The sequence below is a fragment of the Peromyscus californicus genome, unplaced genomic scaffold (genome assembly GCF_007827085.1).
Source record: "Peromyscus californicus insignis strain IS unplaced genomic scaffold, ASM782708v3 Scaffold_6__1_contigs__length_162567912, whole genome shotgun sequence".
Taxonomy (NCBI): Eukaryota; Metazoa; Chordata; class Mammalia; order Rodentia; family Cricetidae; genus Peromyscus; species Peromyscus californicus.
The window spans coordinates 13545761-13560150 of NW_026294584.1; the positions used below are offsets into that span (position 1 = coordinate 13545761).

At 40.5% G+C, this 14390-nt stretch overlaps 1 protein-coding gene across 16 annotated transcripts in view; it reads left to right on the forward strand.

The window, feature by feature from the left end:
• The window catches only part of Adam22 (ADAM metallopeptidase domain 22), a 228123-nt gene that overhangs the window by 91401 nt on the left and 122332 nt on the right, over positions 1 to 14390 (forward strand). The gene's annotated exons all lie outside the window — the stretch shown is intronic.

Genomic DNA, 14390 nt, shown 5'->3' on the forward strand with positions numbered 1-14390 from the left:
GCATTTTTTATAAACTAAAAATTTTCATTTATTTTACATCCCATCCACTCCTCCTCCATCTCCCTTCAGAAAGAGGCAGGCCTCTTATGGGTGTTAACCAAGCATGGTAAGCTACATCAAGTTGAGGCAGGACCAAACTCCTCCCTCTGCATCAAGGCTGGGTGAGGCAACCCAGCATGGGGAACAGGTTCCCAAAAGGCAGCCGAAGCACCAGGGACAGGTCTTGATCCCATTGCTAGGAGCCCCCAAAACAGACCAAACTACACAACTGCTACCCACATGCAGAGGGCCTAAGTTGGCCCCATGCAGGCTCCCTAGTTGTTGGTGCAGAGTCTGTGAGCTACCATGAGCTCAGGTCGGTTGTCTCTGTGGGTTCCCTGTCATGACCTTGACTGTCCTGCTCGTATAATCCCTCAACCATCTTTTCAACTGGACTCCCAGAGCTCAGCCCAGTGCTTGGCTGTGGATCTCTGAATCTCTTTCCATCAGTTACTGGATAGAGTATCTCTGATGACAATAGGGTAGTCACTAATCTGATTATAGGAGAAGGCCAGTTCAGGCCCCCTCTCCACTATTGCTAGGAATCTTAGCTGGGGTCTTCCTTGTGGATTCCTGGGAGCTTCCCTGGCACCAGGTTTCTCCCTAACCCAGAAATGCACCCCCTTTTCCATCAAGACATCTCTTTCATTACTCTCCTCTTCTGTCTGACTGCCAACCTGCTCAACGGGATGCCTCACGTTCCCATCCCTCCATCCCCCCTTCTGCTCCCACCCCCAGTTTACCCAGGAGATCTCTTCTATTTCCCCTTCCCAGGGAAATCCACACATCCCTCTTTGGACCCTCCTTGTTACCTAACTTCTCTGGGACTGTGGATTGTAGCCTGATTATCCTTTACTTTACATCTAATATCCACTTATGAGGGAGTACATACCGTGTTTATCTTTCTGGATCTAGGTTACCTCAGTCAGTATTATTTTTTCTAGTTCTATCCATTTGCCTGCAAATTTCATGTCATTTTTTTTTTTTTTTTTACAGCTGAGTAATACTCCATTGTGTAAATGTACCATACTTTTTAAAAAATCTATTCTTTGGTTGAGGGGCATCAGAAAAGTTGTATAGCCCCCTCAACATACTGTTTGTAATGCTGCTTCCGAGAACAAGATGGTAAAGAAAATAACAAAAACAAAAATTTGAAGCTAAAAGATAGATTTTTTTGAGTGGCCGTGTGTGAATTCCAATATCATGGAGCAGCTGAGTTGTGGGAGGAGATAAAACCATATAGAGATTAGAGAGTTGGAGATGGAGGGTGACTTGGGAGTCAGAGCTTCATAAGGTTACTGGCATAAACTGAAATAAAGGTCTTGATTAAATTAGCCTTCATGATTCTACAGGAAATGGAGCTGGTGAGGGTGGAAGTGGTGGTGGTACTCTCTTGCCGAGGAACAGGCTGGATGTAGAGTACAAACCTGACTTTTGCTCAGGAGGTCTTGTAAGTTTGGGGTGGTGAAAGGAGGTTGTGGGTGTGCAGTTTCCTTTGAACACATGGCTCTTCTTCATTTCTGATAATGAAGTGATGTGCCTCACTACCAGAATATTATAAAAGTAGTAATCTTCAATGAATAGAATTAATTTGAACTACTCTCAATTCATTCTTTTTCTTTCTTTTTAAGGCCTTAGTATCTTCCCTGCTGGCCTTGAATTCATGATCTTCCTGCCTCTGCCTTACATGTACTAAGATTACTGGCATACACCACCACATCTGGCTCATTTTTGATACCCAACTCTCTTATTTCTAGAATATTTATAGGAAATATAGGTAAATTTTGACATAGGACTGTAATTAGCCCTACTCCTGACTGTGAGAACAAGTGGGTCTCTGACTCTTGTGCCTGTTTTTGGGATTCTTTTCCTCCTGTTGGGTTGCTGTGTCCAACTTCAGTATGATAGTTTTTGATTTATCTTTTTGTATTTTAGTTTTTCATGTTTTGTTGTTATCTCTTAGAAGCCTGTTCTTTTCTAATGAGAGACAGAAAGGGAGTGGATCTGGAGGGCAGGGGAGGTGGGAGGGACTGAGATGAACAGAGGGAAGAGAAACTATGAGGAGGATATAAAATATGAAAAAAGAATCCACTTGCAATAAAAGAAAGAAGGGGAGAGGGAATAGTGGGATAGGAAGGCTTAAATTTGTGTGGGGAGGAGAGCAAGGTAGAGAAGGGAATATGGAGAATGATAAATAACACTAAAGATATTTCCAAAAGTCATATGAAATATACTACTGTAGAAGCTTATATATACATATAATATATATATAATATATATATATTCTAAATATATGTTTTGCACTATATCCATATAGTAGGATAATAGTAATATATGTGGAATATATATTCCATATATATTCATATATATTTATTTATTTATTTTAAGGTAAAGTTGCCTATAACCAGGCAATGATGCTATTGCTAGACAGCAGAGTCTAACAAATAAAAGCACAGTGCTGAGAATGGGTTGCTTCTTTTGATGGAGTTGTTGGCCAGTGAGGTCTGAAAGACACCCAAAATCTGTAGAGGCTGTTGTCAAAATATTTGGCTACCCTCCAGATGCTCTGAATCTGACAGAGACCCCCAAAACTGTACAAAGCACTTGATTCCCCTCCAGAACTTAACAGTAAGGCCCTGTTACTGAAGACATTGTAGAATTGAGTCATGGAACATAGAAATCAAACTGTTACAGACCTGGAAGCTTCATCCCTGCTGTCTAGTTTTCATAGTGCTAGAAGGTGCTGAGCAAGTTACCAAAATAGAAAAGTAGTCACCAGTTTTCCTCAACTGTGAAACTTGTGACCTAAACCATTGACAGGCCTGACAGGCCTACTGGTGCAACAGTGGCATGAATACCACGGGTACCCAACCACTTTCTGATGGAACTTAATCCTCGATCCATAAGATGAAACCTATATCTGGCACCATCATCAGGCCAAGACCCTGTAGCTAGACAGTTCATGAACATAGTGAAGAACCTACTACTGTAATGCTGCTAAATGGACATGGTATCAAACTGACTCCTAACATTTATCATTATACCAGTAGATCAATGCATCTCTCAGTCCTCATCAGGGAATATTTTATTTGCAGTCGATGGCACAGTGATCCACAACTGGACAGGATGCAGAAAATAAGAGACTTCAGAATGCTGAGCCTTGAATGGACATCTATACTGGACCCTTCTTTCCAGGGTATAGGGATCATTTGAAGAAGAGGGAACAGAAACAGTTTAAGAGCCAGATGTAGTGGTTGACTACAAGTGAATGATATCTTCTGGGCGCAGCAGAGCAAATGTACATGTGAACCCATGGTGGTTGTGAACAGCATTCACACGTCTTTTGTAGGCCCAAGGAAGACCAAATTCTAACATGGAGAAGGAAGTTGGACATGAAATTCCATTCCTACTTGCAGAGTTATCAGCAATTGTCAGCTTCTGGAGAAAAAACTGTTAAGTTTTCTCTAAGAGAGTAGCACTGGTATGTAGACCAGTAGAAGACCACACATCTAAGAATATCTGGGCTGCATGAATCGGTCTTCAATGGGTTAAAAAAAAAGAGAGAAGAAAAGGACATAAAGGTGGGTGCAGAAGGTTCTAGGTCTGGGTTGAGGGAGGAAGGGTGAATATACTCAAAACACATTTTATGAAATTCTCAAAGAACCAATACAAATTTAAAAAATTAAGAATGGGACTGGGGAGATGACTTAGTTGGTAAAGTGTTTGCTGTGTTAGCATGGAGACCTGAGTTTGATTCCTAGAGCCCATGTTAAACATAATAAATAAAGATATGCAAAGGTACCTAAAATAAGTAAAGTTAGTCCTAGATTTGGCTGTGTCAGAGAGGAGTTTGTCTCCCTTGGTTGAATGCCATACATTTCACCTGGGGCTCCATTTCATGGCTTTACTGTTGTGTGTTCCCTGGTATCCTTGATTGTCAACGTGGCAATGAGTTACAACAATCAGAACATGCAACACTACGTTATATGTTAATAGACTCCTACTAGAATATTTGTAAACTGGTAGTTTGATTATACTTTAACGCTTGGTGACATTTGATAGTATATAATAAAACTAGGAAGTTCTGATTTTGTAATATGGATGTGACCCGGCTTTTTTGTTTTTTACAATCCTGTGATCCTACTGCAAAGCTAGACTTAGAAAATCTTGACTTTATTAGAAATAAGAAGTCTATAAATAAGAGCTAACATCCATCAATGACAGTCCCCATCTCAACGTTCACTAAACATTTATTCCGAGCCTGCACACTGAATATTCACTGATAATTTTCATCAGATTTTGACTTAATAGAATGTAACTGTTTTGGTTACTTTCTTATGGCTGTGATGAGACACCATAACCAAGGCCACTTATAAAAGAAGCTATTTAATTGGAGACTTGCTTATGGTTTCAGAAGATTAGTTCATGAACATCATGGTGGGGAACATGGCCTCAGGCAGGCAGGCAGACGTGGTGCTGGAGCAGCCGCTGAGAGCTCACATCTGATCTGCAAGTTGCAGGCAGAAGAAGGGAGGGAGAGAGGAAGAGAGGGAGAGAGGGAGTGAGATAAGGAGAGAGAGGAAGAGAGGGAGAGAGGGAGTGAGATGACAGAGAGAGAGAGAGAGAGAGAGAGAGAGAGAGAGAGAGAGAGAGAGACTGAGAGAGACAGAGACTGAGAGAGACTGAAAGAGACTGACTGGACCAGTATTGATTTCGGAAACTGCAAAGCCTACCCCCAGTGACACACTTTCTTCATTAAGACCACACCTCCTCCAACAAGGCCACACCTCCCAATCCTTCCCAAATAGTTCTACCAATTTGGGACCAAACATTCAAATACATGAGCCTGCTCACTCTAACCCCCACAGTAACTAAAATAGTTTCACCTTTCAGCACAAGTCTGTTCAGTAGATCCCTTGTATGTGCATAAATGGGAGGAATTTTCATGTTTACAGCTTAGAAAGTAATAAAATGAAACTCTCATCCAAAGAGTATGTCATGGATAAGCTTTGAACTCACTTTTGTAGTTTCAATTTTATGTAGCATAAACAAAACAGGACTTTTAAACACTGGTTATTATGTGCTGAGGGAATAGATACTAATTTTGGCATAAAACTGTGCTGAAGAGTGAATGATTAACTCTTGCTGCTACAGATGTTCAGGAACTTATCTGGTTTCTGGATAGTGAGGATTCTCAACACGACAGTTCTCTCCCAAATAGTTTTGGATAATTAATTCTTGGTTAAGAGGAGTAAGAAAAATAAATACCTAAGAGAGAGAAGATGAATTGGCAGGGACTGGCAGAAGAGTACAGGGAATAAAATAAAAGAGAAAGGTCAAAAAGTACTTTCTTAAAAAAAGCTCTCAGCTCACTGTATATTTCTCTTAAGTAAAATGAATGTGGGTTCTTAAAGTTGCCATAAGTTCTTCTAATAAGCTTTTCATAGCTAAACATCTAATGACATCTCTGATTTTTATTGTGATCCTATCTTTACTAGATGGCTGATAATCATGTTGGAAGTTTTATGATTCTTTCATATTCATATTATCCCAAGTAAATTTTTCTCAAATATTAGAGGACGGCTCTAAAGAAAATGTGTTGACTGTCTGTAATATAGCAGTTTCTAAATGTGAGAACAGGAATGCATGATCAACCTCTGCCTTGCTGTTTGTTATTTTGCATGGTTCTGTGTATTGATTATGCAGATAGGTTTCACGTGGTGCCAGAATTAATCCAAAATGACCTCAGCCATTTGGTTAGAAATCAGTGCCAGTGCTCTTTTGGGTCTTGGCTTCAAGATGCCAAAAAAAACCCAAAAAACCAAAAAACGGCCAGAAGAAACAACAGTTGTGTCAAAAGGGCTGAGGCCATGTGCAGCCAATTCGCTGCACAGACTGAGCCCGGTGCATGCCCAAGGACAAGGCCATCGAGAAGTTCTTCATGCCGAACATTGTAGAGGTTGCTGCTATTCAGGGACATATCCGAAGCAAGTGTCTTGGATGCTTATGTGTTTTCTGAACTCTGTGTCAGGCTGTATTACTGTATGAGCTGTGGTGTTCATAGCAAGGTAGTCAGGAATCGATCTCTTGAAGCCTGGAAGAACTGAACACCTCCACCATGATTTAGACCTGCTGGTGCTGCACCATGACCTCCACCAAAGCCCATGTAAAGAGGTGGCTTTCAAAGGACAGAAGAAAAAACACACTGGAAAAATAAAATGGAAGGAAGGAGAGAAAGAAAGTGAAGGAAGGAAGGAAGGAAGGAAGGGAGGAAGGAAGGAAGGAAGGAAAATTAGTGCTGGTGTTGACTGGGAATTCAGGTGGTGCTGTTGGCTAGGAACCTGATTTGTCTCCTTGTGCTTGTTCCCGGTTGTTGCATGGGCTTTCTGACATCATAGTGGTATGACTCGAAAAATAGATTTCCATATATATATATATATACATATATATATACACATAATATATGGAATATATATGGAATATATATGTATATATATATATAGTATATGTATATATACTATATGTAGTAGAAGCTTTGGGTCTCAAATGATACATAGGATCACTTCTGCCATATTACATAAGAGCCAGCTCATATATGGGAGGATGGGAGAGATGATCTATACCTCATTAAGAGAGGAGTAGCAATGAAAATAGCCATTTTTAATCAATAACTCCTGTTGGCCACAAAATATTTATATTTGCACTTGTGTAAGAGGTACTAAGTTCTTTGTTCCATTATAACATTAGGAGAAAGTTCAAGGGTCAGGTTCCCAGCATCTGTCTGGAAGGTTTCTAAGGGAAACTTAGGTTCAAACATTGGGCCTAAAAAGTAAGTTATTTATTTCATATCAACTGAAGATGAAGATAGATAGGCACAGGGTGACTGCAAAAGACAACCCTGTCCAAAGGGGTGGGTGCAAATAGGACCTACTAAGAAGCCACTAGTCCATAAAAATTGTGATACTGAGACAGGTTCCCCTGCTCTGGTAAAAGAGAGTGTATGGTTTTTTTGTTTTTTGTTTTTTATTGATCATTGATATTTCCTACTTGTTTGGGAGGTGGAGTCTTGCTACACAACCCAAGCTGGCCTTGGACTCAGTCCTCTGGCCTCAGCCTCTCAAGGGCTGTAACAGAAGTGTGCAGCGCTATGCTTGGCTGGGGATGGTTAACTGAGGTTTGTTTTCTTTCTTGGGAATGGCTCTTCGTGGTTCTCAGCAGCACTCTCTGACTGACACTTCTTCTATATAAGAAATGGCCCATGTTTTAGCTTACGTATCTTTCTTAGCCCAATTTCTGACCCTAAAAATGCTTAAAATGACTTTGGTTTTGATTCAAGCTAGTATTCTAGAAATACTATTCTTAATCTGAATTTCATGTGAATCTTATTTGAATTTACCCTATTAGTCAAAATATACCAATAAATGTTTTTTAGATAGCTCGCTCTCCGCTTTGGGCTGCAACCAAGGCTCTGTGAGACAATGCCTTCAGGATTCTTAATAGCATTTGTATTTATATGATCCTATCATTTAAATATACCTTTAAGATTCTTATAGGGCTGGGGATGTAATGGAACAGCCTTGTTTTAGATGTATGAAGGCCTGGGTTTGATCTCTGTCACTGAGCAGGGATCCCTAGAACTTTTCTTGTTTAGAGGAGTAAGCAGGCTCTTAGGAGTCTTGGAAAGGCTTTTCTATTGATATATGGTCTTGAGGAAACAGCCTAAAGTCTTTCTGAGGTTTTGGCAAAGAGTCTTATATCCTCGACATAATCTTAGCCATGAGGTCACATTTTACAGCATCTGAGGTTAGGTAGTTGTCCTGAGGCTGTTTCTTTGAAAATGGTGGCTAAGGCAGTGTGTTCCTTTATTTCTTAGGCGTTTTTAATGCATATACTGGGAGTAGTGTCCTTCTTAGTGTAGCACTTCAGAAACATAAGAATCTGGCTTCTTCCGTGGGTGGTTTTTATGACCAGATCGCGGGGACCCCCAAAAGACCACCACGGAGACTGAATCCCGAATGTAAAAGCCAAGAGCCTTTATTTCAAGCTCCAGAGCTTGGTCCCTCTGTCTGTCTGACACAGTGGTGAGAGCAGAGAGCCCTGAGCTCAGGTGGGGCAGAGAGTTTTTATGATAGCAGAGGTTGTGGTGAGGGGATTTCCAGGGTTCAGGACCCTGATTGGCTGACAATTGTCTAGGGGTATCTGTAAAACAAGAAATAGGTGTGTGCTAGACTCAAGGACATCTGGCCACCTTATCTGATGGTTGGAATGTTTGGGATGTCAGGTACTTCCTCAACCCTGGGTGGATCCCTGGGTGGTATCAGCCTAAGGCTTTGCCTGCCAGTAAGCCTGTCACAGAAGCTGTGTCTAGACCCCTAAGCCTGTCATAGGGGCTGTGTGGTCAAGCTATTTTGGGGCCCTCCACAGTGGTTATGTTAATTTATGGTGATGTCTGCAGTTTTTTTGTCATCATAAAGCTATTGCCAGGACACACTTTGGGCACACAGTTGATTGTTGCTTAGGAGAGGCATGTGTTTGCATTCTAGTGAACACTGTCTAAGAACAAGGCAGTAAGTAGACTGGAAAGATGAGATCCTCAGGAAGTCATCATGACTACTTGGAAGATTTGAGGAGAGAGAAATAAGGGAGTATCTTCTCATAGTAAAGTGACTAAAAAAATGTAAAGGCCTTCTGGGCATTGAGTGTTACACTGAGGGACGATTGATAACTGTGCTCATGAATGGAGCCTATAGGTATTCAGATGCTGTGGTGGGGAGCAGGCTTTGATTTGTAGAAGAGTTAAGTTTAACATGGTTGAAGTTTGCCTGGGCTAGTACAAGAGTATAACACAGTACAAATGAGAAAGTTTATAGAGTATGCGCAAGTAGATGATTATCATTATTATCAAAAAATGCAAACTGGTTTAAGTGGACTAGACAGAGGAGAATGGCAATGGAAAATCATAGGTACCATCAGTGGTTTAAAAACCTAATAAGGGACTGGATGTATGGCTCAGTAGTTAGAGCACTTGTTCTTACAGAGGACTTAGGTTCCATTGCCAGCACCCATATGGTGGCTCACAACCATCCATATTCCAATTCCAGGGGATTTGATACCGTCTTCTGATCTCCATGGGCACCTGGCATGCATGTGGTACATAGACATACATGAAGGCAAAACCCTTATACAATTAAAATAAATAAACCTAAAAAATAAAAATGACAAAAAATAAAAAATTTCTACTGGGAATTCTAGAGAAAGATTTGTAAATACAAATTAGTGAATAGGTAGTGATTTGATTGAAATCAAGATTATCAAAGTCATGTGAAATCACTTGGAGGCGGGCTTAGTGTCATATCAAACTTACAATCTCCATTTTAAACATGAACAAATTATGTCCATAAAATTAAATAATGTATCCAAAGTTATATAGTTGGTAAGTGGCAGAGGGCAGATGGAAAATCAAATACTTGTTCTCAACTCCCCAGTTTTTGTTATTATAAAGCTGCTTCTGATTCATGATAGCTTCCTAGTAAACAAAGCATCCTCATTATTTTGACAGAAAATGTTTGTTATTGTTGTTTAGATCTTTGAGACAAGGTTTTGCTTTGTAGCCAAGACTGGTCTCAAACTTGCAGCAATCCTCCTGCTTTGATGTCTTGGATACCTAGATTACAGATGTGTGCCACCCTGCTCTGAGTTATGACTGAAAGCACATTGTGTTGGTTTTACTCTTCTAGGCTTATTATAGCATGCAAATGAAATGAGAAGCAGAGCTTGGAACACTTCCTCATTTTCAAAATGGTTTTTATCTTTTAAAGTTCATAAAGAAGCCTCCATACACAGGTATTAAGTAAGCTGTCAGCATAGAGGGAACTTTCCTTTGTACATTTATGGTAAGACAACATTTTCTCTATGCAATGGAGACCCTCTCATTTCCTATTTTACAGTGATCCAAGTAGATCTTTGCTTTACGATAAATAAACAACAATGTCCTGAAGAAAAAGACAAGATAATTTTGATTATTTCTATTTCATGAGACTTTATGAAAATGTACTTAGTGGCTGTGGATGGCAATAAGTACTATTTTACATTTCAGTAGAAGGAACAGTGACATTTTTAATGGAAGGTTTCTAGCCCAGTCATTAAAATAACAATACTTAGCATACTTTCACAATACTACAAACAAACAAAACAGAATTGCATGAACTGGTGTAAATTGCATGGGGCCTCGCCTAGCAGTGGATGTAGATATGTGTGCTTGATTGGAAAGGCTGCATAATTCCCAAGCAGAGGGCTTTTCTTTGCTGTAATTACTCTTGCTGTGAGTCACACTGTCTTGTTGCCTAGATATGATAATGCAAATGAAAATATTCCCTTGAAATTTGAAAACCTAGAAGACTTCAAAGTTGTTTTTAAGGAATTAAGGTCATTATTTCTACTGCTACCACTGTTGTCCTTCGAAAGACCAGCTTCACTTTCCTTCATCAGTTGCCTGGCTTCCTCCCTCTTCCCAGAATTTACCAGTTCAGATTCCCAAGAGCTGGAACCTGGCTGCCTCTGCTAATAAACATTGCCTCTGTGTGGTAGTGTTGTTGTTGTTTTTTTCCACTTCCTGGGAAGATCTGTCATATAGTACCAAAACCAAGGGAGCGCTCTATGTAGAATTCTGGCCAGAACCTATCCCGTTTGGGACACAGTCTGAGCTAACCGAGTGTGGTGTGGGCTGTTGCAATCCCGTTTTGTCTGAGGCAGGTCTGCACTACTTATCTTGTCAGAAACACTTGGACATGTGTGAAATACCAAAAAAAAAAAAAAAAAAAAAAAAGTAAAAAGACTGTTGTTGGTTGTCTGTGGAACAGTTATTTTTTTCTACTGCCTTTCTTCCCTTGATCCTGTTCAACTTCCATGAAGGAGAATCTAGATTATTTACTGATTTATGTCCTTGTCAAAGGGTTGATGTAAGTGTGGCGGCTATCTAATGTAATTCTGGAAGAAGACATTTGAGAAGATTAAAGCTAAGGGTTATGTAAAAACATTTGCTTACCTTTTTAAGAAGTATGGGCCATCAGACTAGCTCTCCCTCCCTCCCCCCCCCTCTTCCCTCCCTCCTTCCCTTCCCTCCTTCCTTCTGTTAAATCTTGGGATATATTTGTCTTCATGATGTTCTTGGAAATCACAGCAGCTACATTAGGACCATTAGAGGAGCCAGTTAAGAGAATAGCCCAACCATTACACTGATTGATGGCAGAGCAGAAAGTGAAAAATTCTCTTGGGGCTGGAGAGATGGCTCATTGGTTAAGAGTACTAGCGGCTCTTCCAGAGAACCTGGGTTTAATTCTAAACACCCACATGGTGACTCACAACAGTTTGCAACTCTAGCTCCAGGGGCACTGATGCCCTCTTCTGTCCTCTGCAGGCACCAGGCACACCTGTGGTGCACAGACATACATGTAGGTAAAATACCCATACACATAAAGCAACACCAGTGAATTTTAAAAAACAAAGTAGCCTTAATGTCAGTTGTGCTGCGGTTCTGTGTGGACCAGCTCTGTAAGTGCTCTGATGTGGCTAGTGGCAGCTTCCAGTATGCTACTGAGTGAACTGTCTCAGAGGTAGACCAGATGAACAAATTAACCCTTAGACTGCACAGAGTGAGAGTCCAGAGACATAGGTTAGCACACGTAGAATAGGGAGTAAACGGGAGAGGGACCACACCAGCTCATTCTGAGGCATACAATGTTCCATATGCTACTTCTCTCACTGCTGCATCTGCCTTCCCTACTGATGGTTTCCTATATGGTCCAGAACTGACCTAAAAAGAAGAAAAAGACTACTATTCCTAGTTGTCTGCAACAGTTATTCTTTCAGTTATTGGACAAGTCAATAGATAGATGGCATCCTGTGAATTCTGCCTACATGTAACACAATTTGCCTATTACCTACTCATCCATACTTAAAATCTATCAAAAGTTCACACACACACACACACACACACACACACATACACACACACACACACACACATTTTCAGGCTCAAGTTTATTCATCTAACAGCTGAATATTAACTGAAAATTCAATTATGGTTGCCCTGGAATTTCTAATAAGAAGATAATAAATGTCTTTATAGTTTAATTCATTTTTTAGTTTTGTTTTTTTTTTTTAAATTTTCAACATACAATCTAACACATCCTAGCTGGTTCTCACATAAAGCAAATGGGAAAATGTATTCCAGGGAATGGGCGGATGGCTCAGCGAATAAGAGCACTTGTGCTGCCAGCATGAGGACCTGAGTTTGAACCCACAGCACTCACATAAAAAGCCAGGGATGGCTGTATATTCCTGTAGGGGGGCAGAGAAAGGTGGATCCCAGGAACTCACTGGCCAGCACATTCATACATGAGAAGTGGAGGGAAAATAGGAATATGCATTTTCAAAAGTAAATGACATGTGGACTTTAGTTTCCTGAGTGGAAATACAGTCATAGACTCTACAGCACTACAGGTATGCATTTATGTAGCACTTGTTTGCACATTTAGTTTCCATTTCAAACAACTGTAGGCATGGTGCTCATGATGGGCCATGTGCTCAGAAGTTTACAATTGGGACAACTTTGGCTTGATGACTCATAAAAGATTTTTTAGAAGACTTTTAAAGAATTGACTCAATGTGTATAAATAGAGTGGTGTTAAAAATTTATAGTCTCAAGTATTCTTTTTAGTTATTCATGATAATTTTACTTATATTTTAGTGCTTTAAAAAAAATCTAAAGACTTTTTGGACCTGGAAAGATGGCTCGGTGGGGAAAGGTTTGACTGTACAAGTACCACAAGTATAAGGTTGTCTGTAACCCCAACTCTGGGAGGAAGAGACAGTTTGTGACCTGCCTAAAAGACATATCCACCAGCACAACAGTGGCACAAAAGTTAGGAGGAAAACCAACCATTAAAACATTGGATTTAAGGCGAGTTCAGTGAGATGGAATCCATACCTGACACTGTTAATGAGGCCAAGAACCTAGGCCTAGAGAGGCCATGGACCTATCTCCTAAACCTATTACTGTTCTGCTAAAGGTACATAGCAATACAACGACTCCTAATGATATATTGCTATACCCACTGCTCGACCCTCATCAGAGAAGCTGCTTCTTGCAGTAGATGATAATTAACACAGATAACTGTAACTGGACAATATGCACAGTGAGAGACTTTGGAGCACTCAGCCCTAAATGGGATGTCTTCATCATTCCCTTCCTCTCTGCTTAGGGATCTACAGAGAAGAAAAGTGAAAAGACTGTAAAAGGCAGAAGTAATGGGTGACTTCAAGGAAACAGTGTTCTCCAGACACAACAGGACTGATGCACATATGAACTCACAGAGATTGCCATAGCATGCATACGACCCGTACAAGTTCTAGCCGGACAAAATCCCAGTACTGAGAACTGGAGGTGGATGTGAAGTCCCACTTCTGACCAGAAGCTGTCTGTAATTGATAGCTGCTGGGAGAGGGAAGAAACAAACAGTTCATTGCTGGGTGACATTGGTGATTATTTTTCTCCTCTTATAGCATGTATAAATACCTTCCAGCACCATGAAGCTAGTCAGAAGGGGTGAAGCTTCTAGTAGAGCCAAGCTCAATTTATCTGTGTTCAATGACATGCATATGCACTGTCTTCAGCAATAGGTTGTAGAGGGTAGCCAATAGCATTGCCAATAGTCTGTGATGTTTTTTAGGGGTGCTTATGGACCCCTTTGACAATGACTGAAAGAGTTGTAACCCATTCCTGGTACTGGGGATTTTATTTGGTGATGTGAGATGTCTGTTTGGATCATTCTCTCCCCCATTATATGTAACTCCATTTAAATTCATTTTATACAGGTGTATATTTTAGGAAGTTCTACAGTGGTAGGTTTTCTCATGCAAGATGGTGTAGCAGTTAAGAGCACTGACTGCTCTTGTAAAGGACCCGGATTCAATTCCCAGCACCCACATTGTGGGTCACAACCCTCTCTAACTTCAGTTTCCTAGTGTCTTATGTTCTCTTCTGGCCTCCGTGGGCACTGCATGCATGTGGTACACAGACATGCATCTAGGCAAAACACAAATACACATTAAATAACTACATAGATAAATATCTAGTTAGATGAGCATTCAATTATACAGGAAGGTTGTTTAGGAGATTTTAAGAAAGAACGGCTTCAAAAATGTTGATCTTTTCCTTTCTATTTCTTTGTTTTTATTAGTATACGTGTGTGTGTGTGTGTGTGCGCGTGTGTGTGTGTGTGCGCGTGTGTGTGTGCATGTGTGCGTGTGCGTGTGTGTGTGTGTGTGTGTGTGTGTGTGTAGATGTGCTG